Here is a 27539-nt window from a genome sequence, read left to right as displayed (position 1 = left end):
GCCTGCCCAGACAGGCTTTGAACCACCATCCTCAGATCTCAGCCTCCTGAGGAGTAGATACTCAAGGCAAAATGTGAATAAGAGAATCTTTTGATAATAAATAATATTTAGTATCAAAGAAAATAAGTTCCAATACAAAATCCTTATTTATGCTATGATGATCTTATTCAAGTTACTGATAGGCTCTAAACCTCATTTCAATCAACTAGAAAGTATAGAATATGTAAAAACCATTTCCAAGTCTTTGTGTAAGTAATAAAGTATACTGAATGTATAAGTTATTATACTATTGCATGTTCTATAAATCCTTTTATTATAAAGGGGGGGTTACATTTACATAAGCTAGATAAGGAGTAGATTCAGTTTTGAACAGTGTCACCTCTTCCCTCATTTTCTCCCAGTTTTTCCACTCCTGACTCTCACCCCTCCAAGTTGTATAGTTCATTTCCAACATAGTGTCTAGTGAGTATCACTATCGAATTGATTCACCCTCTGTTCCACTATTTCTGTGCTTCCCCTCCTCTCCCCAAATCAGATAAATTATATATAAGACAAAATATATAGAAATAAAAAACAGTGATGGAAGGAAGCCTTGAGTTACACTACCTCCCTCATCCTGGACCTTGAGTTACAGTACCAGTTTCAGCTTTTAATGAGCAGTTTATTGGAGATAAGACGCTCATGAATTTTTCTGTCCAGGCTGGCTTCAAATCATGTCCTCAGATCTCAGCCTCTTGAGTAACTAGGATTTCAGGCATGAGCAACAGTATTTTTCTAGGAGATTGTATAAAATTTAAAGACAGACTCAAGTGACTTACTTTAACTTGAATATGCAAACTTATTTAAGTAATTTTGTTATTTGGAAATCAGATTAAATGAGAACAGGGTTATTTAATATAGATAAGGCAGTCATTTTGCAAGAATTGTGTAAAAATTTCCAACATTTAACAAAAATTTGTCTATTCCTATGATGAATAAATCCCATTGGATTTTCATTATCCATAGACCAAAAAGGAGTAATACTAAGAATATTAACACAAAAATTTGAATAATAGCATACTATGTGAATCTAAAGGGAAGAATAAAACTTTGCTTATCTCACAGCATATTTAAAAGTTCTATGCTTATAATTGTCAAGCATTTATTTAGAAGAACAAAATTAGCATTTACAATGTATTTTCCTTTGTATTTAGTTTTAATTTCAATATGATACAATTAAGTGTCATCTACTTATAAGAAATTACAGACACTCTTCTGGCTAGTTTTATATTAGTAGTTACATTTTAGGGTTTTATAGTTTGTGCTTTTGAAAATCCATCATCAAAAATAATTTATGATAAAATTAATATTTTATAAAAAAGCATATTGATTTAAATTTCTTATCATTTCCTAGAAATTATTTCATGAATTTTCACTTCCTATAGCTAAATACAAACATACATTGCAAAATCTTTATTAATCAGAAAAAATGTTTAATTAAAATTATTATTATCATTTTCAGTATATATAAGTTGCTTTGATTAAAATACACATGCATAAAATACTTAAAAATAGGTCTGGAAGAAGATGGTGGAGGGGAAGCTGGAGGCTAAACAAGCTCTCACATAGAAAGCAGTTTTAGAGCTCCAGTGAACACTCCTAGGCTAGAGAATCACACCAAGTGTGTTATCACAGTACAGAGAGTCTGGCCAGAGAGGAAAAATCCAGGCAGCCTGGTCAAGAAGACAGATCTGAGCACGTGCCACCACCCTGGCCACCATACCAATATGGAGAGCCTGGGACAAAGACAGCAGATGCAGTGTGTGAGCGGATTCTACTCAACACCAGCAAGAACTGACAAGGAGCAGAAATCTTCATCCTGCTGATCACAGACCAACCAGGGACAGCCCAGAAACCAAGAGGCTTACATAAGTACCCTCAAGACATCCTGACTCCTTCTCACAGCTGTAGGAAGAGCAGTGGGAAGGTAGCCCCTCCACCACCACTGGAGAAGAACTCATCTTTGATACTGACAAAGGCCCAAGCAGCTAGCTCCAACTCAGGCCTTGGAAGAAAACACTAGGAGCCATTCAACAGGTCACAGGAACCTGACCTGACCTGCCAGGCTCAGCTCCGTCCAGGGGAAAGTCACCCTTCCCAGGCTGAGAAGGCTCTGTCCTGGGAGGAGTGGCTTTCTTCACTGGGTAAACAAAGCTAGAGGTTGTCCCTCCCCACTGCAGTATAGACCAGGAAGGGTAAAAGACAAACAATTGAAACTCAGTAAACATAAATCCTGAGAATGGCTCCAGTCTGGGCTCTGTGAGTGTCTCAGAAGCTAGCCCCTCAGGTAAAAGCAACTGATTGCTGATAGGCCTCAGACCTACCCAGAACCTAGCCTCATCACAGCAACTCCAAGCTAGAGGAAACAGCCATCTCTCACTTTTGTGATATTCAAAGCAGATCTTCCTTCCACTGAACTAGCCTGGGAGGAGTATCACAAAGTCCTGGGTAAGGCAGAGCTTTTTTCTGCCCGATAAAACAAAACAAACTGACTGAAGAATCCAATCAAGCCACAGGAAAACCAAACACCACGAGCAAACCAGAGACTCCACCAAGAGACTGGTTACAGACACTGGAATACAGACTCTCCCCTAAACACCCTAAAAATCAAATAACTCGTTTTTCTGCTTATTTTTTAATTTGTTATTTTTTAATTGTTTTCTATTTTTTTCTTTCATAATTTTTATTTTGTGGGGTTTTTTTTGGTTTGATTTAATTGCTGTTCTGTTCATCCCCAAATATATACCCATTGTAGATTATTAGTGTTTATCCTTCATCATTTACATACTTAACTCAGAAATTGATTACTCAATTCACAACCTCTTAGGCTTAACTTCTTTAATAGTAGTATTATTTCTTTATACATACATCCATCCATATATATATATATATATATATTTATATACACACACACACACACACACACACACACGTTTGTTTTTTTTTTGTCGGTCATGGGGCTTGAATTCTGGCTTGGGCACTATCACTGTGCTCTTCAACTCAAGGCGAGGGCTCTACCACTTAAGCCACACTACCACTTCCAGTTTTCTAGTGGTTAATTGGACATAAGAGTCTCACGGACTTTTCTGCCCGGGCTGGCTTTGAACCATGATCCTCAGATCTTAGCCTTCTCAGTAGCTAGAATAACAGGCATGAGCCCCTGGCAGCCAGCTCCTATATAATTTTTAAGTATTGTATTGTTACATTTTATTTTTTATTCTTTCATTCTTCCTTTTTGTATCTCTCCTCCTCTAATCCTATCCTTTTCTTCTATCAATATTATTGCTTTATACTTACATAATTTTTAAGTGTTTCTTTTTTTTAATTCAAATTTTTTGTTCTTTCATTTGTTCGTGTTTCTTTGTCTCTCTCTTCTCATTCTGTTCTATCCATTTCCTCTGAGATTAGGACTTGGTTAAATTCACTCTTTCTTTTTAAGTCTTCACATTCCTCTAATACTATTTTCCCCCACAATTCTCCCTAATGCTATTAATTTCTAGTCTGCTGAATCCCTCTTTGATCTTCTTAGCCCATTAATCCAGAGTTGTTTGATGTTGAATAGATTGTATCTGTTGTACTAGAGTGTATCTGCAGCCATTTTGACAGTGTAGCTACAAGATTCTCGTTGATGCTTGAATTAATATAGTGTTCTAGGACAAAATTGGTGTTACTTTTATGCCAAAGGGGCAGAACAACCCAGAAAAGCACAAGAAAAATGGGAAATCCAGGTATTCCAACTCCCACTCATGATAATCAGGTGACAGAACAGTTAATGAACAGTCCACAGGAGAGTTCCCAAAAAACTCTACAAACACTATTGGTAAATATGGGGAATGAAAAGCTTGAAAGCATTCAAAGGAATCAGTGTGAGCATAATAGGGAACAAGACAAGGCTAACCAAAGATTAATGCAGGTATGTCACAAGCATGATAAGGCTAACCAAAAATTAATACAAGATTCTCGTCAACCTGAGGGAGCTAATCAAAGATTAAAACAGGAATTGCGTGAGCAGGCTGAGAACAGTCAGAGTAATACAGGAATTTCATGAGTATGTGGAAGCTAATCAAAGAGTAATAGAGGAATTGTGTGAGGCATTCATGGAATCCATAAACAGAGAGCTGAAGGAATACAGGGAGACCACAAAGGGACTGCCAAATGGAGCCCATCAGAAGGGAAGGGAGTCCAAAGAAACCATAACCAATCAACTAAGTGATTTGAGAATAAACACTGAACATCAAATTAACGAAGTAAAGAAGTCCATACAAGACCTAAAACAAACCTCCAAAAAAGAATTTGAAGCCATCAAAGCCGACCAGTCAGAAGGAAAGGAAATAAAAAACAAAGTAGAAAGTCTTGACAGTAGGTTAGACCATGCAGAAGATGAAATCTCTGGGATTGAAGACAGCCTAGATATTATAGAGAAAGAACATACAATTATCCAAGACAAAACCAAGAAATATGATAAATCTATTCAACATTCAGAAGCCATCATAAGAAGGTGTAATCTGAGGATAATGGGTGTAGAAGAGCACCTAGAGACAGAAGTTAATTGTCTAGGAAATTTATTTAACAGGATCTTAGCAGAGAACTTTCCAAACATTCAAAAAGATAGGCCTATTCAAATACAAAAAGCTTTTAGAACCCCAAATAGACCAGACCAGAACAGAAAATATCACCGTCACATTATAATCCACACAGGATCAATTCAGACCAAGGAAAAGATCCTTAAAGCTGCCAAGGAGAAAAGATCAATCACCTATAAAGGGAAGCCAATTAGAATCACCTCAGATTACTCAGCAGAGACAATTAAAGCAAGAAGAGCCTGGAAAGATGGATGCCATGGCCGAAAGACAAACAACTATCAACCAAGAGTACTGTACCCAGCTAAAATTCTCCTTTATAATGGAAAGTCAAATAAAAATCTTCCATAGCAAAGAAAAACTGAAACACTCTATCTCCACAAAACAAGCCCTACAAAAGATATTTAAAGATTTCATACACATAGAAAACAAAAAAGACCAAAATAAAGGCCAAGAAACTGCACCCAAACTGAGAATCCAAGAACCATAGGAAGAATCCAGTTGTCATAGCCCCCAACAAGGTGGATAACATGGCAGAAACTACCAAACATTTCTCAGTCCTAACTCTCAATATTAATGGACTTAACTCTCCAAGTAAGCGACATAGACTGTGTAGTTAGATTAAAAAGCAAGATCCTTCTATCTGCTGCCTTCAGGAGTCACACCTTACCCATAAAAACAAACATATTCTGAAAGTGAAAGGCTGGAACAAAATTTACCAAGCAAATGGTCCCCATAAACAGGCAGGAGTTGCAATCTTAATATCAGATAAAATAGACTTCAAATTAAAATTAGTGAGAAGAGATAAAGAAGGTCACTACATAATAATTAATGGATCTCTCCTTCAGGAGGATATTACAATTCTAAATATCTATTCGCCAAACAACACCGAAATTTATCCAAGAAACACTACTTTCCTTCAAATCTCACATAGGTCCAATGACATTAAATGTTGGGGACTTTATCACACCACTATCCCCAATAGTTAGATCAACATGGCAAGAACTCAACAGAGAAACCGCAGATCTACACAACTGCATTGCTCAACTTGCTTTAACAGACTTATACCGAATATTTCACCCAGCAGCATCAGAATACACATTTTCCTCAACAGCACATGAAACATTTTCCAAAATAGACCACATTTAAGGTCACAAAGTAAACTTGTCCAAATTCAGAAATATTGAAGTTATGCTTTGCATTCTCTCAGACCACAAGGGAATAAAATTAGAACTCAACACCAAAAGCCACCAAAGAAAGTCTGGTAACATGTGTAGGCTGAACAATAAAAACGCGTAGGCTGAACCACCAGTGAGTCATGGAAGACATTAGAAAGGAAACTCAAATGTTCATGATATTCAACAAAAATGAACAAACAAATTACCAGCTCCTCTGGGACACAGCAAAGTCAGGACTCAGAGGCAAGTTCATAGCTCTGAGTTCCTATATGAACAAATTGGAGAGATCTGAAACCAACCATTTAATGAGTCATCTGAACCTACTTGAAAAAGAGCGGCAAGCTAAAACCCAATCCAGTAGACAGAAAGACATAATAAAAATTAAATCAGAATTAAATGAATTAAAATTTAAAAAATAATAGAAAGAATGAACAAAACAAAGAATGGCCAATAGATATATGAAGAAATGCTTTACCTTTCTAGCCATAAAATAAATGCAATTCAAAACAACATTGAGATTCCACCTCACCTGAGCTATAATCAAGAAATCTAATAACAACAGATGCTGGAGGGGATGTGGCCAGATGGGAACCCTACTGCATTGTTGGTGGGATTGTAAACTTGTTCAACCACTTAGGAAAGCAATATTGAGGTTCCTCAAAAGACTCCACATTGAACTCCCCTATGACCAGCAATCCCACTTTTGGGCATTTACTCAAATGATCACGAACTAGACCATACTAATGCTACCAGCACAACTATATTTATGGCAGCATTATTTACCATAGCTAAGATATGGAACCATCCCAGATGCCCCTCAGTAGATGAATGCATCAAGAAAATGTGGTATATATACACAATGGAATTCTATGCCTCCATCAGAAAGAATGACATTGCCCCATTTGTTAGGAAATGGAAAGACTTGGAAAAAATTATGTTAAGTAAAGTAAGCCAGGCCCAAAGAAACATAGGTGTTATGGTTTCCCTTATTTGCGACAACTAGTATATGTCTGGGACAAGCAGAAAAGGTTAAAAGCTATGTACATATGACCAGATAAGATGATGTTAAGCAAAATGAACAACAAGATAGGGACACAAGTGGTTTTCTCTTTGTTGCTTTTGTTCCTAACATATTCATAATGTACCTGTGATTTTTTTTTCTTTGTATGTTCCTCCCCGACGATATAACCCCTGTTTTCACTGTATCTGATGTCAGTGCCCTGCATTTTGTATATATATTTCTCTAGCTTGCAGAGGGGAAGGGAAAAAACAAAATGCTTAAATAGGGATACAGGTTGACCCTTTGTAACAATGAGATGCACAAGACACTATGTTGAAAAACGAACTTTACAATTTAGGCTGGTGGGGGGGGGTGTAGTTGTGGAGATGGGAGGGAAGAGAAGGGATGGTAGCAGAAAAACAAAGGAGGGGGTTAACAATGCTTGATAGGAAATGTACTCATTTCTTTGCTCATGTAACTGTAACCCTTCTGTATAGTATTTTTACAATAAAACACCTATATAAAAAAGAGTGAACAAAAGAAGTATTTCCAGGAAAACTCATGTTTGAAATTGGGGATTTTTTTCTAGTCTTTCCTATAAACATATGGACTATTGTCATTTTTATTTTGATTTAATTTTTCTTATATATCTTTATTTTCCTTATATATCTTTTTCTAGGATTGTTTGAATTCATGATATTTCTTAGCTGTTTTCAATAGCTTAGCTGTTTTCCTTAGCTGAATATGTTCAATATCTTTGGTTAATATTTTTTCTGAAATATTAGTTTATGTTAAAGTGCTTTTCTGTAGAGTTATTTAGTCAGCAGTTTATTAGTTGGACTTTGGCATTATTTTTTATAATGATGCAAACAGTTATGTAACCCTTTTTCTTAATACCTTTAGAGATGTAGTATTATTTGATTAGAATGTTTTAACATATATTTTCAAGTCTCTTTGGTTTTACACATCTGTAACCACACAATGCGTTTAATGTACTTGGACACTTTTTTTTTACAGTCTTTGTATTCATTAATATTAAAGTCCTCAATAGTCATTGTTTGTGACTTGGAACTCATAATACATAAAATTTTGTTAAATTGCCATCCACAAAATACTGTCCTCACTTTTCTTTTTGTACTATTTCCATCTAAATCCCAAAGGGGTATTATGTGATATGAAAATGGAATGATGGATATTATAGAACAACCATTATTTGTCAAGCTCTGGACTTAGTATGCTATGTGTTAGCTTATGTGTTTCACATCATTTTCCTATGAAGTAAACAGAAATGTTGCAGTTATTCAGTTATATGAGATAGATATATTCAGTAAGAGCTCCAGGTGTCAGCATTAATAAGATCATACCGCAGACATCTTTTGGCCAATTTTACATTTTATAACTGTGTAACTTTGGGCTTGCTGTCATCAGTTTGTCAGTGAAACCAATTAAATTTATGTTTTATGCATAAAATGGCTATATATATTGTTAGGAAGTAATTTAATTGAAATCTTTATTTCTGCCATTTTTTTCCTGGAATTTCTAAATCTAGCTATTTCTCAAGATCTAGGCTGGGGAGTCTCTTCTTAATTCCACAGTTCTCAACACATACAGCAGCTCCTGCTGATAGAATCCAAGATCCTTGGGGATTGGGACATATTATTATTTATTACTATATCCCTAGATACATGACTAATACATCCTGAATCCAGGATCTAATACATGTTTAATCAATAAATGGCTGCAGCTGATGGTCATTAATATACCTTTCTTCTTGGATTTTTTTTATTTTTAATTTTATTCATTATTTTACTATTCCTGGTCACAAGGCCATATGCTTGCTTGACTTTAGTCACTCTGATGTTTCCATTGTTTCATCTTAGTTTTTGCTTATTATTCATGACAGTTTCCTTGTTACATTCAATAATTATGCTTCTGTTTTTGCTGTGTATGGGTTCAGAGGCTGGAACTCAGGGCCTCGCTGTCACATAACTCTCTTCTTCAGGACTGTTCTAACATGTAAAACATGGTTCCATTCTGGTATTTTGTTGGTTAATTGGTGACAAACTCTTGCACAATTTTCTGCTTTGGCTGGCCTTCAAATCAGGATCTTTCAAGTCTCAACCACTTGAATACTATGTAAGTAGTTATAGACATAAGTTACTGAGATCTCCCCATACAATTTGGTTGTATTTTTGCTCTTAGGAGGTTCTCTTATTTTAAAGGGAAGAGATAGAAAAAAATAGTATTTACAAAGACCAAATGCCAGTAAATAGAGCAACATATAAATCACAGATAATGCATCACTTTTTATTCAATGGCCACACAAAATCAAAGCTCTGTATAACCAAAAGCTAGAAATTGGACTAGAATATATGTTAACTTGGAAATATTTTAATATACTAATATACTAAGCTGTTTACTAGTGTCATAATATATGAAATTATATTTATTTAAAAATATGTTTATGTATAATTTACATTTATAATGATGTACAAATGGACAAAATTTATAATGCATATCATTTATGCAATTGCTTGATTGGTAATAAATATATAGTAATTTATATTCATGGTTATCTACATTTATAATATATGACATATAACATATAATTTCTAATTATACATATATATAATTTATACATGTAATAATTTCAAATGATTAAATCAATACTATGACATATTGAAAGTTACCAGACCATCCAGGAAAGATATCATGTAAATTTAAGGTAAAAGAGTAAAGATTAACTTACCAGACAAGCATAAAATGTCAAAAGCTATGTTAATGTAATATTAACATATTATTAACATAATATTACATATGACCATATTAAGGTGGTGTTAAGTGAAATGAACCCCAAGATAGGGACACATAAGTTTTTCCTTTGTCACTGTTGTTTTTAATTTACGTGATTTTGTTTGTTTCTTTTGTCTGTTCTTCCCCCATTATATAACCCCTGTTGTCACTGTATTTGATGTCGATGCCCTGCATCTTGTATATACATTTTTCTAATTTGGGGAGGGGAAGGGAAATAACAAAATACTGAAACAAGAATACAAGTTGACTCATTGTAACAATAAGACATACAATATACTATGTTGAAAATGAACTTCACAACTTTCATGGAAGGGGGGGAGAATTGGGGAGATGGGGCAGGAAGGGATAGTAGGGAAAAACAAAGGAGGGGGTAACAATGCTGGATAGAAAATGTACTCATTACCTTACTCATGTAACTGCAACCCCTCTGTACAGTATCTTTACAATAAAAATTTTAAAAAGAGAAAAGATTAAAAGAGGTATTGCAATTTCCCCAGTAGCATGTAGAAATACATCGGCTTAGGGAATTTGTTATTCAATATTGATACTATTCAGTATTATACAATTAGAGTTATTTTGACTTACATGTGAGAAGCAAATATTTTACTCATTTTCCAGACCCTTTACAAGTTATAAAAAATGTAAATATTTGGAATGTATTCATATGTATAAACTATCCATTTATAAAAATATATGCATAATTATGTATGAAAAGATATTGTATTTATACCCATAAATATTTATAAAAATTATAATTTACATATACATACATATATCAATATTTATAAAAATTATATTTTATATATACATACATATATCAATATTATGAGTGTAAATAATATAAATGTTATTTATTATGTATCTAACAATAGGTCTATTTGTTTATTTATGTATTTTAAAGTATTCATGGTTTCTGGGAAGCAAAACTTATAAATTGAACTTATAAATGAACTTATATATTTTGTGAATTTCAACATTACTGTTTGTCAACACTCTTTGTCTATGGAGAAACAATCTTTCTAGTAGTTCATTTTACTCTTCAAGAGTTGCTAAATGTGGGGGGAGAGGAGGAGTCCAGGGGAGAAGAAAAAACAAAATTAAACAACAATAAAAACAAGTTCAAATAGAAAAAAACCACAATTTAAAAAAGAAGAGTTCCTAAAAATTGACAATAAAACCATTTTAAATTATTTGGGGCAATTTTCTGGTACAGTTTAAAAACTATGTGTATATACTTTACCATGTTTAAGTTTTATCATTTAAAAATCACAGACAGTATTCTATACAAAATGACAATATAATTTCTAGTATTTCTACAAATGACATTTTGGTGGTAGAAGATAGAGAGACTTCCATTGACTTATCATAAAGAAATATTATAAGATGATGTTAAGTGAAATGAACTCCAAGATAGGGACACAAGTGTTTTGTTTTTTTCCCCTTCTTCCTATTGTTTTTTAACATAATTAAAATGTACTATATGAATTTTTTGTTCTTCCCCCATGGTATAACCCCTGTTTTCATTGTATTTGTGTTGGTGCCCAGCATCTTGTATATACATTATTCTAATTTGAGGAAGGGAAGGGAAATAACAAAATGCTGAAATAAGGATATGGTTGACCCATTGTAACAATGAGATATACAAGACACTATGTTGAAAATGAACTTTACAACTTTGGAGGGAGGAAGTTGGGGAGGTGGGGAGGGATGGGATGGTAGAGGAAAAAAAAGGAGGAGGTAACAATGCTCAATAGGAAATTTACTCATTACCTTACTCATGTAACTGTAACCCCTCTGCACAGTAATTTTACAATAAACAACATATTTAAAAAAAGAAATATTATGCTAGGGAATTATACCACTAAATTGCATTCATTTTAGCATTTCAAATATGGTATCTGAAAATTTCCATAAGAAGTCTAATATTATTTTATGCTACAAAGATGATGATTATCCAAAAATTAAACAGAATAAATGTCTTTTAAATGTAAATAATCTATTTTTATTTTTACACATATTATATCTTTTTTCCAGCTCGGTTCTCTTCAAATAGAACACAGTAATAATATGTGTGATGTTCACTAGGAATGTTTTCCATTTATTAATTCATATAGTTTTGCTGTTTTCTACATCATCTAGTGTTTGCCATTAAAACACATGACATATACATACGGAAAATGGGAAATGTTACTGGATGTTCCAATTATTTGCCTTTAATACAAAATACTTTTCATGTAGAATTCTCTATTTTATAACATTTTAAGCATTTCTCTTCAAAATTGAAATATACATAAAGACCAGAACCCCATAGACTAATTAAACAGCATGATTCTATACTTTGGAATCTCTAAGACATGTATTAAGCTAGATAAAGCTCTTAGAATTGTACTCCTTTACAAGCCTTATGAAATCTCATCATTGTTTGAATCCTAAGTAGATAGCGAAAGCTATTATGGAGCATATGGGCTTGCTATGGAAGTCCATATGCTTTGTAACAGTTGGTGTTCAGATGAAAATGTGTGAAGTCAAATAGAAATGAGGCCCAGACAACAAAACCTAATTAGCAGTAGCAGCATTGAACTAACTGCAGGCTTTCTTTCAAGACAGTTATATCACATTTACAGTAGCTCTACTTTTCCATTTTCCTTATTAATGTAATATTTATGAACTTATAATAATTACCTATAATAATACAATCTTTCTCAGTGAGAACATAAAATTTAAATTAGAAGTAGAGCTTTCATTTCAATTTCAATTGATGGATTTAAAAGAAAATAATGTATATCTTTAGACATTCAACAGACAAGGACCTCATATCTAAAATATACTTAGAACTCAAAAATTAAATCCCCCCCCAAAACAAATCTTCAAAGAAACAACTGCCCCATAAAAATTTGGGCTAAAGACTTAAAGTGAAACTTCTCTGAAGAGGAAATAAGAATTGCCAATAGCCACATGAAGAATTGCTCAACTTCTCTAGTCATAAAAGAAATGCAAATCAAAACGCCACTTCCCAGTTAGAATGGCTATAATCAAGAAATCTAATAACAACAGATGCTGGAGGGGAATTGGTCAAAAGGTAAACCTATTGCACTGTTGGTAGGAGTGTAAAGTTGTTCAACCACTCTGGAAAGCATTACAGAGGTTCCTCAAAAAAATACACATAGAGCTCCTCTATGACATAGCAATCCCATTTCTGGGCATTTACCAAAGGATAACAAACAAGGCCATACTAAAGCTACCGGCACAACTATGTTTATGGCAGAATTATTCACCATAGCTAAGATATGGAACCAACCCAGATGCCTCTCAGTAGATGAACGGATCAAGAAAAATTTGGTATATATATATATATATATATATATATATATATATATATATATATATATATATATATTGGGGCTCTATGCTTCCATCAGAAAGAATGACACCATCTCATTTGTTAGGAAAGAGCACATTTAATTCTAAGTAGCATTATTCTGTGGATTGAAGACCCACAGCACAGGTGATGCTGCAAAAGTCTCAAAAGAAGGGATTGATGTGAACAGGTTGAGGTTGTGCTTCAGAATTCCTTTACAAAGTTCATAACTAAATACAGGAAGATTAAAAAAATGTTCTGTTAGGTATGGGGGTTAGGGTGAAATTAAAATCTTGTACTCTTGTTTTTTAGAAACATGAAAGAATGTATTCAGGCTACCTTACTGTGTTACTTCATTCCATTTTAGTATTCATGCTGCAGATCAGAAAAGTCAGACTTGACAGTGCAATCTTACAAAGTATTTGAAGGAATATTCTCACTGGAAAGACATAATGATAATGAGACATTTGGCAACATGAGTAACCTTTCTGAATAATATTTGTTGACTTTGAAGACATGAAATTCTAAAGAGCTTAACCTGAATAGTAGAATTTAAGCACATGCTTTATTTGGGAAGACATTTGTATCCCTGTCTTTACATAGATATCCAGAAAAAAATATCCAACAAGCATTAATATTGTGATTAAATAGGGTTAAGCAAAAAAAAAACACAAGTAATTATGCCACAGGAGAGAATAAGATCATGACCAAATATGATAAAAAGTAAAAACTGGTAAAGTAATCTTTGATTAAATATAGTGACACAGAGATCAAAATATCTCTTGAAGAATACAGTGAGAATGATGTGTTCTTGTGATGAGGAGTGAAGAAGAGAGAGGAGGGGACTATGAGAGAAGGAGGGACAGACCAAAATAAAAATACTTGCTCTACTGAGGGGAGGAGCAGAATAGCTCAATAGCTACGTACATATGACCATATAAGATGATGCTAAGTGAAATGAACTCCAAGACATGGACATAAAAGGGTTTTTTTGTTATTGTTGTTTTTAATGTACTGTGTGGGTTTTTTGGTTATTTTGTATGTTCTTCCCCCTATGGTATAGCCCCTGTTGTCACAGTATTTGATTTTGTTACCCTGGTACTGTATATATGTTTATCTGAATTAAGGAAAGGAATGGGAACTACAGAATGGTGGGGAAAAGGACAAGAGTAGAACCAATGCAACAGTGATATTCACAAGACAATATGTTGGAAATGATCTGTACAACTTAGGGGGGATTAGGAGAGAGGGAAAGTAAGAGAAAAATGAGGGAAGGGTAACAAACTTGACAGGAAATGTACTCATTACCTTACTTATATATCTGTAACCCCTCTGTACATCACCTGGACAATAAAAAAGAAGATTAAAAAAAATGCATGCTCAAGAAGAACAAGAGGAAAGGTAAAGTAGGATAAGAGTTGAAGGTGAAATAAAAAGAGAATAAAATATATAATTTTAGCAGTTAAGTTTTAAGAGATTAAGAGATTAACCAGGTGATTGGTGTTTCTGAGGCTCACACCTGTAATCCTAGGTACTCTGGAGGCTGACAGAAGCAGGATCATGGTTCATGGTCAGCCTGGGAAGAAAGTTCACATTTATCTTGAAAATAACCAGCAAGTGTCTTTCAAATAGCCTAGCAAGTGTGAGGCTTTGAATTACAAACAATGCAGCCCTGAAACCCACCCCCTGAAAATGTTACATAGGATTAAAAACTTGGTACATTTTCATTTATTATCAGTTATTTCTGAGGGAGGTTTCACATGAATATAAATATTATTTCTTATTTGTATAAAAAATGTGCCTACACATTTTATGGCCCCTGGTTTGCAAAGGAAACAGTTCTATTTCTTGTGTTTGTTACCATAGATAAAGCATTACTTTTGCCTGTATTGATGTTACTTATACCTTTTTAAAGGTCAGTAAGTTAACTTTTATAAAACCAAAATATATATTTTATTGGGTCTTTATTAGTACATGCACATTGTAATTGGAAAAATTCAATAAAAGGTCATTCATCTGTAAAATAGCTAAAAATATAATAGTATGTTGTATATTAATGTCAAATAAATAATTTCATATGAACATATATAAAAGAGAGATTCAAGGTATATGTAAAAAGACAGGTTCCTTGATAGCATGGAATAATGTAAAATAAAATTCCTATCTCTATGTGTTTCTCTTTCTCTAACTAAAATTTCAAGTATATATTTTCATTTGTGTATATGTATATTACAGGTATACATCTGATAATGTATATGAATATATGTAAGTGATTCAATGAATTTTACACAATTAGAAGAAAAAGTAAAGTCAAAGATAAAAGAATATCAAAGCCTTGTGCCTGTGGCTTACGTCTGTAATTCTAGCCACTATGGAGGTGGAGGTCTGAAGATTACAGTTCAAAGCAAGCCTGGGAAGGAAAGTCAGAGAGACTTTTAAATCCAGTTAACCAGCAAAAGGCTGGAAATGGAGGCACAGTTCAAGTACTAGAGCAACAGAGTTGAGCATAAAGACTGCACTAAGAATAAGGTCCAAGTTCAAATCCTGATACTGGCACATACATGTGCATGCGAACATGCACTCATACACACACACTCACACACATACACACAAGTAAATCAAATTTTGAGAAAATGGTTATAAGATTCTAGTATCTAAGAAAACTGAATTTGAAGGATTATATTTCTTAAACTTCATAGAAGGATTGTTTATACCATGGATTATGTTTCATAATTTGGAGGAAGTACAAGATATATTTCTAAGCACAAAAAACTAATGAAGTTACAAAAATCATGCTGAGGTACATATATATCTTTAAATGTTATATAGACATCATGCATTTGCATGTTAGCATTTTGGGTCTTCATCCGACACACTGAAGATGGACAGGGTCGGAGGAAGGTAAGTGCGCCTGTTCCCCAGCCTCCCTTAGCCTCAGAGACAGTCAGACGCAGCGGGAACTCATTTATTACCACACAGCAAGCACTTTTTAAAGCAAGAAACCGCATGGTATGGAAGGGGAGGAAAAGGAACCAACAATTACTGTAGAGGTCACCCTATCATGTGCCTAAGCTTTCTGTACTTTCCATGCTGTCTGGAGCTGTTCACGCACTGACGTCACTTCGCCTGGTTGTGGTACCCAATCAGATTTTAACAAACAACTCGGGCTCTGCCCACTAAACTTCCTCTCAGCGCCATCTTTGCTGCCCATGTGCCCTATATTAACACATTACACCAGAATCTAGAATTGAGTAATTGCTGTGTTTGGGGCAAATCTAGGGTTAGTAATTGCTAAGATTTCCATGCCTATATATCTATAATTTCATTTTAAAAATTCTGTAAGATATACAAGCTACCAAGTCTGAATTTTCAGATAAGTAACATATAGAAAATTACAGAAAAATACCTATATAATTGTCCTTGTAAATTTTATTGATTCATTGATTACCTTGATCTATCACAGGAAGAAAGTGATATTTTAAATGTTTTATATTTTTATGATAATTACTTACACACACTACAGATAGCATTTATATTCTAGAGATAGGATACCAATCTAAATAATTATTACCTATCCTAATGGTTAAAGACCTAGTGTGTGTTAATTGACATGGAAAGATCATTGTGATATGCAGAATATCGTACAAAAGGTGTTACATAATAATGATGCAAACATATCCATTGGGTGTATATATATATATATATATATATATAGAGAGAGAGAGAGAGAGAGAGAGAGAGAGAGAGTTTTATGTATAGTTTCTGTGTTTATAGCATATATTTATTCACATATGTGTGTGTTTATGAGTAGCTCTGAATGTTGGCACACTGGGAAGAAGAAAGGATTGAGGCACTAGAGAAGACATGCCTAACATTCACTGTTGGCTGTTCTTTTCTGGGTGTGTGATACAGTGTTAATTATTTAGCTTTAAAAATCCATTAGAAAAAAATAAGCAAAGAAAGCATTATTAAAAGAGAGAAATTGCCCTCTATTTAAAAAGACTTGTCTTAACCATTGTTTATACTGATTTTTTTATTTAGCTGTAAATATATTTTAATTTAAAAAATCTATTTCCTTTGTGCCAAAATTTAGCTAAAACATAACATAAATATATATCACAATCAGTGTGACCTATTAGGTAGTAACAGACAGGCATACTGGATTTGAAATGGACTAGGAGCTGAGGAAGATTTTTAAGTCTCTTTCAGCTCCATATTAGTCAGGTTAGTGATAACCAGAAGTGTGGGCTAGGGGTGTAGAAATAGCACTACATATCACTCTTCTGCAAGCCTGCAGCCTTCAGCTTAGTGACAGTACTGAGCAGCTGGACTTGTTGATAGCTTCGTGACAAAAATAAAACACATCAAAGTACAAGTTTATCTGTGTCTGTCCTGCCAAGGATCAATGTGTCTGAAGGCAGAAGGAAGATGCAACAAGTCTTGAGATTATCTCCATAACCCAGAGCCTAAAGTTCAGATTTTCTTTGATTCAACCCAGAACACTGACAGCTGCAGTATGAAGTACATTTCAGCAAACATCCATTTTCTTTAATGAAAAAAAGACTATGTCCAAATGTTCATTTATATATTTTCTACATTAGGCAGCAGAAGTGTCCACCAGATCTTGTTTTTGATCTCACCTGTGCCTTAGTGGGTGTCAGTCATTTCAAAAATTATTGGCACTCTAAACCACAGTAATCTCTGTAAAATAAGGATAATTATGGATACCTCATGGTGTGGTAATGAGAATTAAATGATATAATATTCATAATCTTCTTAATAGAGCTGCTGACACATTGACAAATTTACAGATAACAGCATGGACTATAGTGCTTAGACTTGCTGAGTTCAAACTCTTGTGTCTTCCATTCCTAGCTGTGTTACCATGCTCCATTGCCTTTAACCTTTCTCTTACCTGGGTTACATTTTACTTTTACACTCATGATGTATCATGTGACTCCTAGGACTGTTAAAAGTATTAAATGAGATTTCAAAATCAAAGGAAACCTCTTCAACATGCCAGTACACACAGACATGCATACATGAACATGTGTGCACATGTGCACACACAAATACACACACACAACTTAAAGGGAGCAAATAATAAATGTCCATTTAGTGCTATGATGTGCAAGATTAGGGTTTCAAGGTTTCCATGATTTTTCATCTGCAAATAAGAATTTAAATACATTCCATTAACTTCCAAACATTGCCAAAATTTAAGAGTTCTTTACAAGGTTCATTTTTTGATAAAAGGACAGAAATGAATATTTTAAAAAGTGATAATATATACAGGGACCTATGAACACACATACAACCAAATCTTTTGCTGGGGAGAATGAAGGGGGGGAACACAAATGGAGGAAGGAAGGATGAGTGAACACAGTCATTACATTCAATGTGAATTATGTAAAAATTGAACTATGTAACTTAACGATAGGGATGAGAGGGACAATGGGGAAGAAGGATGGAAGGGGCTAACAGTGATCAACACGTATAATACTCATAACTTGATTATGGAATTGTAACCTCTTTATACAACTGCTGAGTAATATTTTAAAAGAAAAAATGTAAAAGAAATCTTAGATTTATAGAAACTGAAAAGATTTTTCAAATAAAAGTGCACCTGGTATTTCCAGTTTAAACCTTGTTATTATTCAAAAGTATTTACCTGAGAAATCCCATAAACGGAAGATAATTCCCTATCTTTACCAAAGGGATATGATAATAAAATAACCTTACATTAATAACATAGTGGTCTTTTTCTGTCAGTCATGGTGCTTGAACACTAGGCCTGGGCACTGTCCCCAAGCTCTTCAGCTCAAGATTAGCACTCTACCATTTGAACCACAGTGCCCACTTCTGGCTTTTTCTGTGTATGTGGTGCTGTATGTAGTGCTAACCCAGAGCCTCATGCATAGGAGGCAAGCACCCTACCATTGAGCTACCTTCTCAGCCCATAGTAGTCTTTTATAATACAGCTAATAAGTATTTTCCCAACTAAATCACGATTAAACATTTTTATTTCATATTACTCTTCTATTCTAATTGAGCAACATGTTTTAGTCATAATTATGATCATTTGTACATGGTTTTAATTTCTGTTTACTTGTTTTCATCACAAAAGACACGTAATTTTAGGAACCCTAATTAAAGTTATTTTTCTTTAATTTTGTATAAATTTCCAAATTAGGTTTTCCAACATAATACACTATGATCCATATTTGTTTAAATATTTTATAATCAAAAAATAACTTAGTTACCAAAAAAACGTTTGACTGAATCCCATTAGATCAGAGGAAGAATTGTCTCCAGACTGAAGAAGGTATTTGAGCCTTTCAACCCTGGTCTCCATGCTGACTAGGTATTCTGTGGGCCTCTCCTGGAGAGTGGCATGTAGTCCTGAACAAATCTGCAGCCTATGGACAAGTACAATTCCTAAAGAAGGTACCAGACAATAGTACATCTGTCATTTGAGAGAATTCAAATTTGGTGTAAGTCTAAAGGCCCACAATCAACTTCCTCTCTGTATAGTTTATTTGTGGATCATATTGATTCTAAACTGTACTAGATATTGAAATGATACACTTGACTAGATAATTCCACAGGAGTGGCAATAATTCTTTAAATGAGTTTCTAGTGATGAGAAAGTCAGTTAAAGGCTGTTTATCCATGTTAGCCACTGGTTAAACATACAGAAAACTTTAGTGTGCTATAACTTAGAAAGCATATCCCTTTGGCTCTAACTCTTGGGAAAAAGGAAGAGAAACTGTTTGCCATTATTGAAAGAGATTAGAAGACAAGAATTGGAAAAACCTTGAAAAAAATTATATAAAGTTAAGTAGGCGAGGTCCAAAGACAGGTAGGTTGCATGATTTCCCTAATTTATAATAACTAGGATATGTCTATTATGTTCTTAAGAGGAAATCTCAATAGCCCAATTGCTAAGTGCATAGGACCATATATAAAGAAGCATATCAAAATGAATTCCAAGAATTGGGAACAAAAAATTCTTATGTCCTGTATGCAGTTATTTCTTTTTTCTGTTTTAGTTTTCTGTACCCTGCATCATATATATGTACACACACACACACACACACACACACACACACACACACACACACACACACACACATGCTTATCTGATCCATGGAAGGGAATCACAAAAATAGCAGGACAAAGGATGAACTAATGTAACAATAATACTCACTAGACACTATCTTGGAAATGAATTTTACAACTTTGGAGGGAGGGGAATAGAGAGGACTAAATGGGAAAAAAAAATAAGTGAGGCAGTTACATGTTTAAAAAGAAACATACTATTTACCTTATCTAATTGTAACCCCTGTTCATCATCTTTACAACAAACAATTTCAAACATGAAAGATAACAGGAAAAATAATTGAACTGAGAAAGCAAAAGATAATATAGGGAGCCAGACACAAGGTGCTCATGCCTATAATCCCAGCTACTCAGGAAGTTCAGAATTGAAGATTGTGGTTAAAAGCCAGCCCAAGCAGGCAAGTACAGAAAACTCTCATCTCCTATTAACCATCAGAAAGCATAAAGTGATGCTGTGGCTCAAATCAAAGAGCACTAACCATGAGCAATAAAGCTAATGGACAGAGATTCAAGTTCTAAGCCATGGGCCAGTAATGGCAGACATATACAAAAAGTAAAATAGATCATCTAGAATGTAGGTAATTCCAGCTAGACTAGTAATTCCAGATCATAACTCAAAAGATAGAATTATGGAAAAACTGTGCTTGGCAACATTCAACAAAACTTCGGATTCATTTAAGTTCTAAAGTGTAAGTTCAGTTTAAAGATAGTGCTGACAAACAAGAAAAAATAGAACAACTCCATCAAAACCTAAAAACTTCTTAAAAGAAGAGCATAGGTAATACAAGCCAGACTCTAAAACTATTCAAAGAAATTTGGACATTTCTGCTGTGTTTGTTCAGAAATCCAGGTGTTAAAATTTTCTGTCCTTCAAGAATATACTTAATCCTAAACTCTAGTATAGTTGATATATGGAGGACAGATAGTAAATAAATTTTATAGTAATTTTTCATAAATTATAATAGGGATTCAAATATTTTTATATTCTTGAATAAAGCATGAGAAGATAACCAAATAAAATTTTCATTTAAAAAGGCTAAATCTTGCCTTAAGTATGTTTTTTTTTTATTGTGAAAATACCGTAAGAGGGTATAATTTGTGGAGGAGATGGGGAAAAACAAGTCGTTTAAGGATACAGGTGGACCCGATGCAACTATGAGAAGTACAAGTTGTCAAGTCAAAAACAAACTTTATAACTTTGGTGCGGGGACAGGGGGGTGGGACGGAGGGGGAATTGGGTGGGGGGGGGCGGGGAGAGGGGGGAAGCTGGGAAAGGATGGGAAGGGGAAACAAAGGAGGAGGCTGCAATGCTTGATAAGAAATGTACTCATTATCTTGCCCATGTAATTGTAGCCCCTCTTACGGTATTTTCTTTTTTTTTTAATTTTAATTTTAATTTTTTGTGAACATACTGTACAGAGGGGTTACACTTACATGGGCAAGATAATGAGTACATTTCTTATCAAGCATTGCAGTCTCCTCCTTTGTTTACCCTTCACATCCCTTTCCATCTCCCCCGCCCCCACATCCCCAACACACCCCTCCCCCCCCAAAGTTGTAAAGTTTGTTTTTCGACATAACGTCTTGTACAACTCATTGTTGCAATGAGTCCACTTGTATCCCTATTTAAACGATTTGTTTTTTCCCTTCCCCTCCACAAATTATACCAACTCAAATACAGTGAAAACAGGGGTTATACTGTGTGGGAGGGTCATACAAAGCAACAAAGAAATCATCTTATAAATACGTAAGAAACAATTGCAAGAAAGAAAAAACATTTGAGTCCTTATCTTGGGGTTGCAACAAGCATTAAAATAAAATGTTATAATATAATGAAAATATAGTGGTTTCAAAAGTAATTGAAGTAGTTTCAGCTTCTTAAAGATATGATATAGGTAAAATTTGGGCAACACTGTTGTTGAACACTAGAAAAACTGGAATAATTATGAAATTACATATTTACATTTTTCCCCAACTGCTGGAAAATGTATTTAATTTCAAAGAGAAGGTTATTAAGAGATGAAATAACAATAAGTAGATACTTACTTTAATTTTATGTTTTCACTGGTATGGCAGAAGAAAGAAAACTAAGCTTAAATTTCTTTTGCATGTTATTTTGTTCCTGTTTAGATGAACATATTTGAATCTTGGGCTAATGCGTGCATTTTACAGTCTTTGGTCCCTAGTTTACTGTTGACTTGAAAATTTTACTTAATTCGTTTTGTAAAGTTATGTTATATGTACAGACTAGTTATGCACTCTTTCCCCACTTCCAGAAATAATATTCTTTCTTGCTGGTCAAAAACACAGAGCAATGACACTTTTTCCTCTGTAAATGTAGGGCTTGGAATGTGGAGTTGTGGAAGAGTACTTGCCTAGCATCGATGAAGCTCTGGGTTTGATTCCTCAGTACCACATAAACAGAAAAAAGCCTGAAGTGGTGCTGTGGATCAAGTGGTAGAGTGTTAGTCTTGAAAAAAAAGAAGCTCAGGGACAGTGTCTAGGCACTGGGTTTAAATCCCAGGACTGGCAAAGAAAAAAAGAAAAAAAAAGTAGATGTAATTTGAATATTAAATTCAGACAGGATGGCCTCTTTGGTGCTATAAAAACTGTAACCTGTCTATGAGCTATACAATAATACCAATGGATACTCCCCTCCCCTGATAGCTATATTATACTGAATAAAAGAGGAAATGTTGGAGTAAAAGAAAGACCATAAACATGAAAGTAATCATAGGTATCATACAAAAGAAAGAAGAAAACAGAAAAAGTACAAAGGGAGAAAACAGTAAAAAGAAATTAAAGAAAAGGAATCTAGAATGTGGGTTAGTTTAATATCTTATGAACAACAACATATAGAAATTATTTCCTTTCCCAGAATATAGGCAGCATCAAGTATAGTCATTCTTCTACTGTAAGTACATCCTAAGTCAATAAAGGAGACAGAAGAATAAAATAAAGAGCCAAAAAACAAGATGCATAAGAAATCACAAGTCTACATGTGTTGAATAGAAAGCATTCTACATAGAGCAACATTATTTGAGGCTTTATGAAAGTGTTAGTCACTAGGTCATTACTTGCAAGACAAATAGATTTTCTATGAGAAGTACTAAGTACGTCTTCATCTCCCAACATATGGCGTCTGTGAGATTTATAAAGAGGAAAAAATAGCTACTAAGTTTTGTGTCGGAAATTGACATAGAATCATACTTGGACTGAGGAGAAAGACACCATTTAAGTTCACACCTGAGTGTCATAATTAATAACCTCCATGAAGCCTCTAGTACATGTGCATCAGATCTTATATATGACTCTCATAGTCAGCAGCAGAATTGTATAATTCTGTAAAGAGCTGTGTATGAGGCAAAACCATTTGCTTACATTATTTAGATGAAACAACAGAAACCACCTTATTATAATAGTCCATAGGGTTAGGAGAACAGAAAGGACATTTAATATCTGAAGAACAAGGCATGCAAATTACCAGTACCATCACTTTGGTCCTCAGACAAAGTCAGCATAGAATTGAGTAAAGGCAGCAGAGGCTACTTGGGAGAGTGACTTCTAAGGAAAATAGTGGGATCAGTGAGTTCAGTAAGAGGGACATCCTAAGACGTCCAGCATTTATTTCCATACCTAACTCACCAAAACCAGAACATCCCTCAGCCAACGACATCCTAAAAACATTGAGGGCAGCCACAAAAACTTCAGCCTCTGTTCTCACATCAACTTGCATGTGTGTTTTACTGGCATACCAATACCTTTTCAATGTCTTGCTATTCAACAAACATGTTAGGAAAATACATCTTAATGAATATTAGTACTTATCTGAATACTGACGATGAAAATTTGCAGTGACATCAAATAAGTGTTGTCATTCAAATAGAGAGGAGGTCAGTGTCTTGGAAAATGTCTCAAGAGAAAAAAAGCAAGGCAGTAATGTGGGGAGAAGAGCATCACCAAAGCTATATAGATATTTGAGCTGTGAATAATATATATGCACGTAAATACATATATAAATATACATGCATACAAATATACACATATGTATATATGCACATATACAGTAATTCATGTATCCATACACATATGCATATGTATATATACACATATACATATATTATGCATATATAGAGTCTCCAAATGTTTTTAAGAGAAGTGTTTTAAAATTGAATTCTCAACATGAAGAGTACTAAGAATATTGTTAAAATATGTTTTATTCATGTAACCATTACATATACCTGAAAAATCCATATAACATGTTTTACATAAATCTCAGAGATCTTTCCACGAGAATAAAAAATAAATTATTGGAAAAAACAAATAGTTTAAATAGGGATACAGGTGGGCCCATTGCAACAATGAGATGTACAAGTCGATATGTCAAAAATGAACTTTACAACTTTGGCAGGGCGGGAGTGGGAAGGCGGTTGGGAGATGGGAAGGAAGGGATGGGAAGGGGAAACAAAGGAAAAACAAAGGAGGAGGCAACAATGCTTTATAAGAAATGTACTCATCTCGCCAACGTAATTGTAAGTCCTCTGTATGGTATTTTCACAATTAAAAAAAGAATAAATCCTAGATTAAATAAATAAATAAATAAATAAATAAAATATAAATTATTAGTAAAATCTTGGTTAGATTTTTTTCCCTCTTTTATACTAAGCAGTGAAATCGTGATTCATAATGTATGGTATATTGAAGTTGATAGACAAAATGGTACTTGAAAGCTCCAGATAAGTGAGGTTTTAAGCCAATAATAATTGCTGAAATTAATGGGAAGCCATGAAGATGCAAAAGCCAAGAAATTCTAGAAAATGACTGCATAAAGTAGAGATTTTATAGGAGTTAGACTAGGGAGAGTTATAGAAAAAAATTAAAAACAAATAAATAAATAACCCTGAACTTAAGAACTAAATAACAGAAACAAAGTTTAACATTTTCAAGTATACTGTCACAGGAAAATTTTGGCAACAGCAGAGAAAAAGCAGAGGGAAAGAAAGACACTGTAGTTTCCTTGATAAGTTATATGTAAAGATATTTTTCAGAACAATATATTTTACTTAGGGCCGGTTTTCCAACTGTGATGCCCAAAGTCTCGAGGAAAATATTAAACCCAACAAGGAAATTCAACCTTGGTCCTGGAAAAATTCTACTTCAGAACAAAATTTAACCCATATGTTAGGGGAATTAATGTACAGTTTCTAATTTTTATTGTATAACTACTGTGTATTAGATTATTGCAAACATGATATATGTTTAAAAAACATTTCCCAGCAATATATAAATGAAAAAAATATGCTCATATGTAAAATAAAGTCTAATATTATTTTCTATTCTACATGTGTACATTAAATGTGACTTAGTGTTGACTTGGCTATCCTAAATGTCAATGTGATCAATGGGAAAAAAAAGATGAACATGAGGATCAAGGGAAGAGGTATGTACATGAACAGAAAAAGAAGGTGAGAGAGAAAACTTTTCCTCTCAGAGCAGGAAAACTTATTTATTTATTTTTATTGTGAAAATACTGTACAGAGGGGTTACAATTACATGAGCATTGTTGCCTCCTCCTTTGTCTCCCCTTACCATCCTTGCCTTCCCATCTTCCCCCTGCCAAAGTTGTAAAGTTCGTTTTTCGACATAGCATCTTGTACATTTCATTGTTGCAATGGGAGGAAAACTAATTTTTTAATCCTATGACCAGATAAACGCTTGTATCTTATTCAGCTCATCAAAAAGAAAGCACTGTGCAAGATAGAGATCAGGCTCCTTATTCTTCTGACACGGTGTTCTACAACAAGCTTCACAAAAGGATTGTTGGGGGCTTTTTTCATTTTTGACAAAGTTAAATCATAATTTATTCAAATTGGACTCAGTGCTGGGAGTCTTTTTTTTTTTATTTAATTTTATTTATTTGAGAACATACTGTACAGAGGGGCTACAATTACATGGGCAGGATAATGCATACATTTCTTACCAAGCATTGCAGCCTCCTCCTTTGTTTACCCTTCACCTCCCTTCCCCGCCTCCCCCTCCCCCCACCCAATTATACCCCCCTCCCCCCCACACCGACGTTGTAAAGCTGGTTTTGACATGACATTTTGTACTTCTCATTGTTGCAACAGGTCCACCTGAATCCTTAAACGACTTGTTTGTCCCCATCTCCTCCACATGTTATACTGATATCAAATATAGTGAAAGCGGGGGTTACACTGTGGGGGAGGGACATACAAAGCAACAAAGAAATAATCTTATAAATGCGTTAGAAACACATGCATGAAAGAAACGAAAACATTAAAATACATATTTAAGGGTTCATTTTCCTAACATCACATTATCTGACCTTTTCTGCTTGACTCATACCTATACTAGATATTGCAAATAAGGGAAACCATGGGACCTATGCTTCTTTGGGCCTGGCTTACTTCACTTAATATAATTTTTTCCAAACCTTTCCATTTCCTAACAAATGGGGAAATGTCATTCTTTCTGATGGAGGCATAGAATTCCATTGTGTATATATACCACATTTTCTTGATCCATTCATCTACTGAGGGGCATCTGGGTTGGTTCCATATCTTAGCTATGGTAAATAATGCTGCAATAAACATAGTTGTGCTGGTAGCTTTAGTGTGGTCTTGTTTGTAAACATTTGGGTAAATGCCCAAAAGTGGGATTGCTGGATCATAGGGGAGATCTATGTGAAGTCTTTTGAGGAACCTCCATACTGCTTTCCAAAGTGGTTGAACAAGTTTACATTCCCACCAACAATGAAGTAAGGTTCCTTTCTGTCCACATCCCCTCCAGCATCTGTTGTTGTTAGAGTTTTGAGGCTGCGTTTCAATAACCTGAACTACAGAAGGATGAGGTTGGAGAATCACCAGTTCAAAGCCAGCCTTGGCTATAGAGTGAGAACCTGCCTTAAAAGAAAACGAATTACATGCCAATAGCCATTATGTATCATCATAGATATTTATTGATAAATATCAGAGAGATGTTTATAAATAGATAATTTTTTATCACACATATTTTAACATGTTGTAACTATTCACTGAAGTAAACCCGAGTGGTCCTGGTGCGACTTAGAGCTGTTAAAAGACTAAGTATACCCGGGTCCTGGTCACTCACTCCTATAATCTTCAGCTATTTAGGAAAAGTTCTGAGGCTTGAGGTTTGAAACCATCCTGATGAGGAAAATCCACGGGCCCCTTATCTCCAACTAACCTCCAGAAAACCGGAAGAAGAGCTGTGCCTCACAGCGGTGGAGGACTAGCCTTGAGCACAAACGCTCACAGACTGTGCCTAGGCCCTGAGTTCAAGCCCCATGGCCAAACGAACAAACAAAAGTTTAGACAAAGTAAAGTTAGCAAAGTTTATATTTGAGCAAAACCCTCAAATGTCTATAAATTTCATGCACTCAGAGTCCAAATAGAATCAGAGAACTC

Source organism: Dipodomys merriami, unplaced genomic scaffold, assembly GCF_024711535.1.
Source record: "Dipodomys merriami isolate MVZ:Mamm:240054 unplaced genomic scaffold, mDipMer1.0.p SCAF_8, whole genome shotgun sequence".
Lineage (NCBI taxonomy): Eukaryota > Metazoa > Chordata > Mammalia > Rodentia > Heteromyidae > Dipodomys > Dipodomys merriami.
This window is presented reverse-complemented; position numbering follows the sequence as displayed.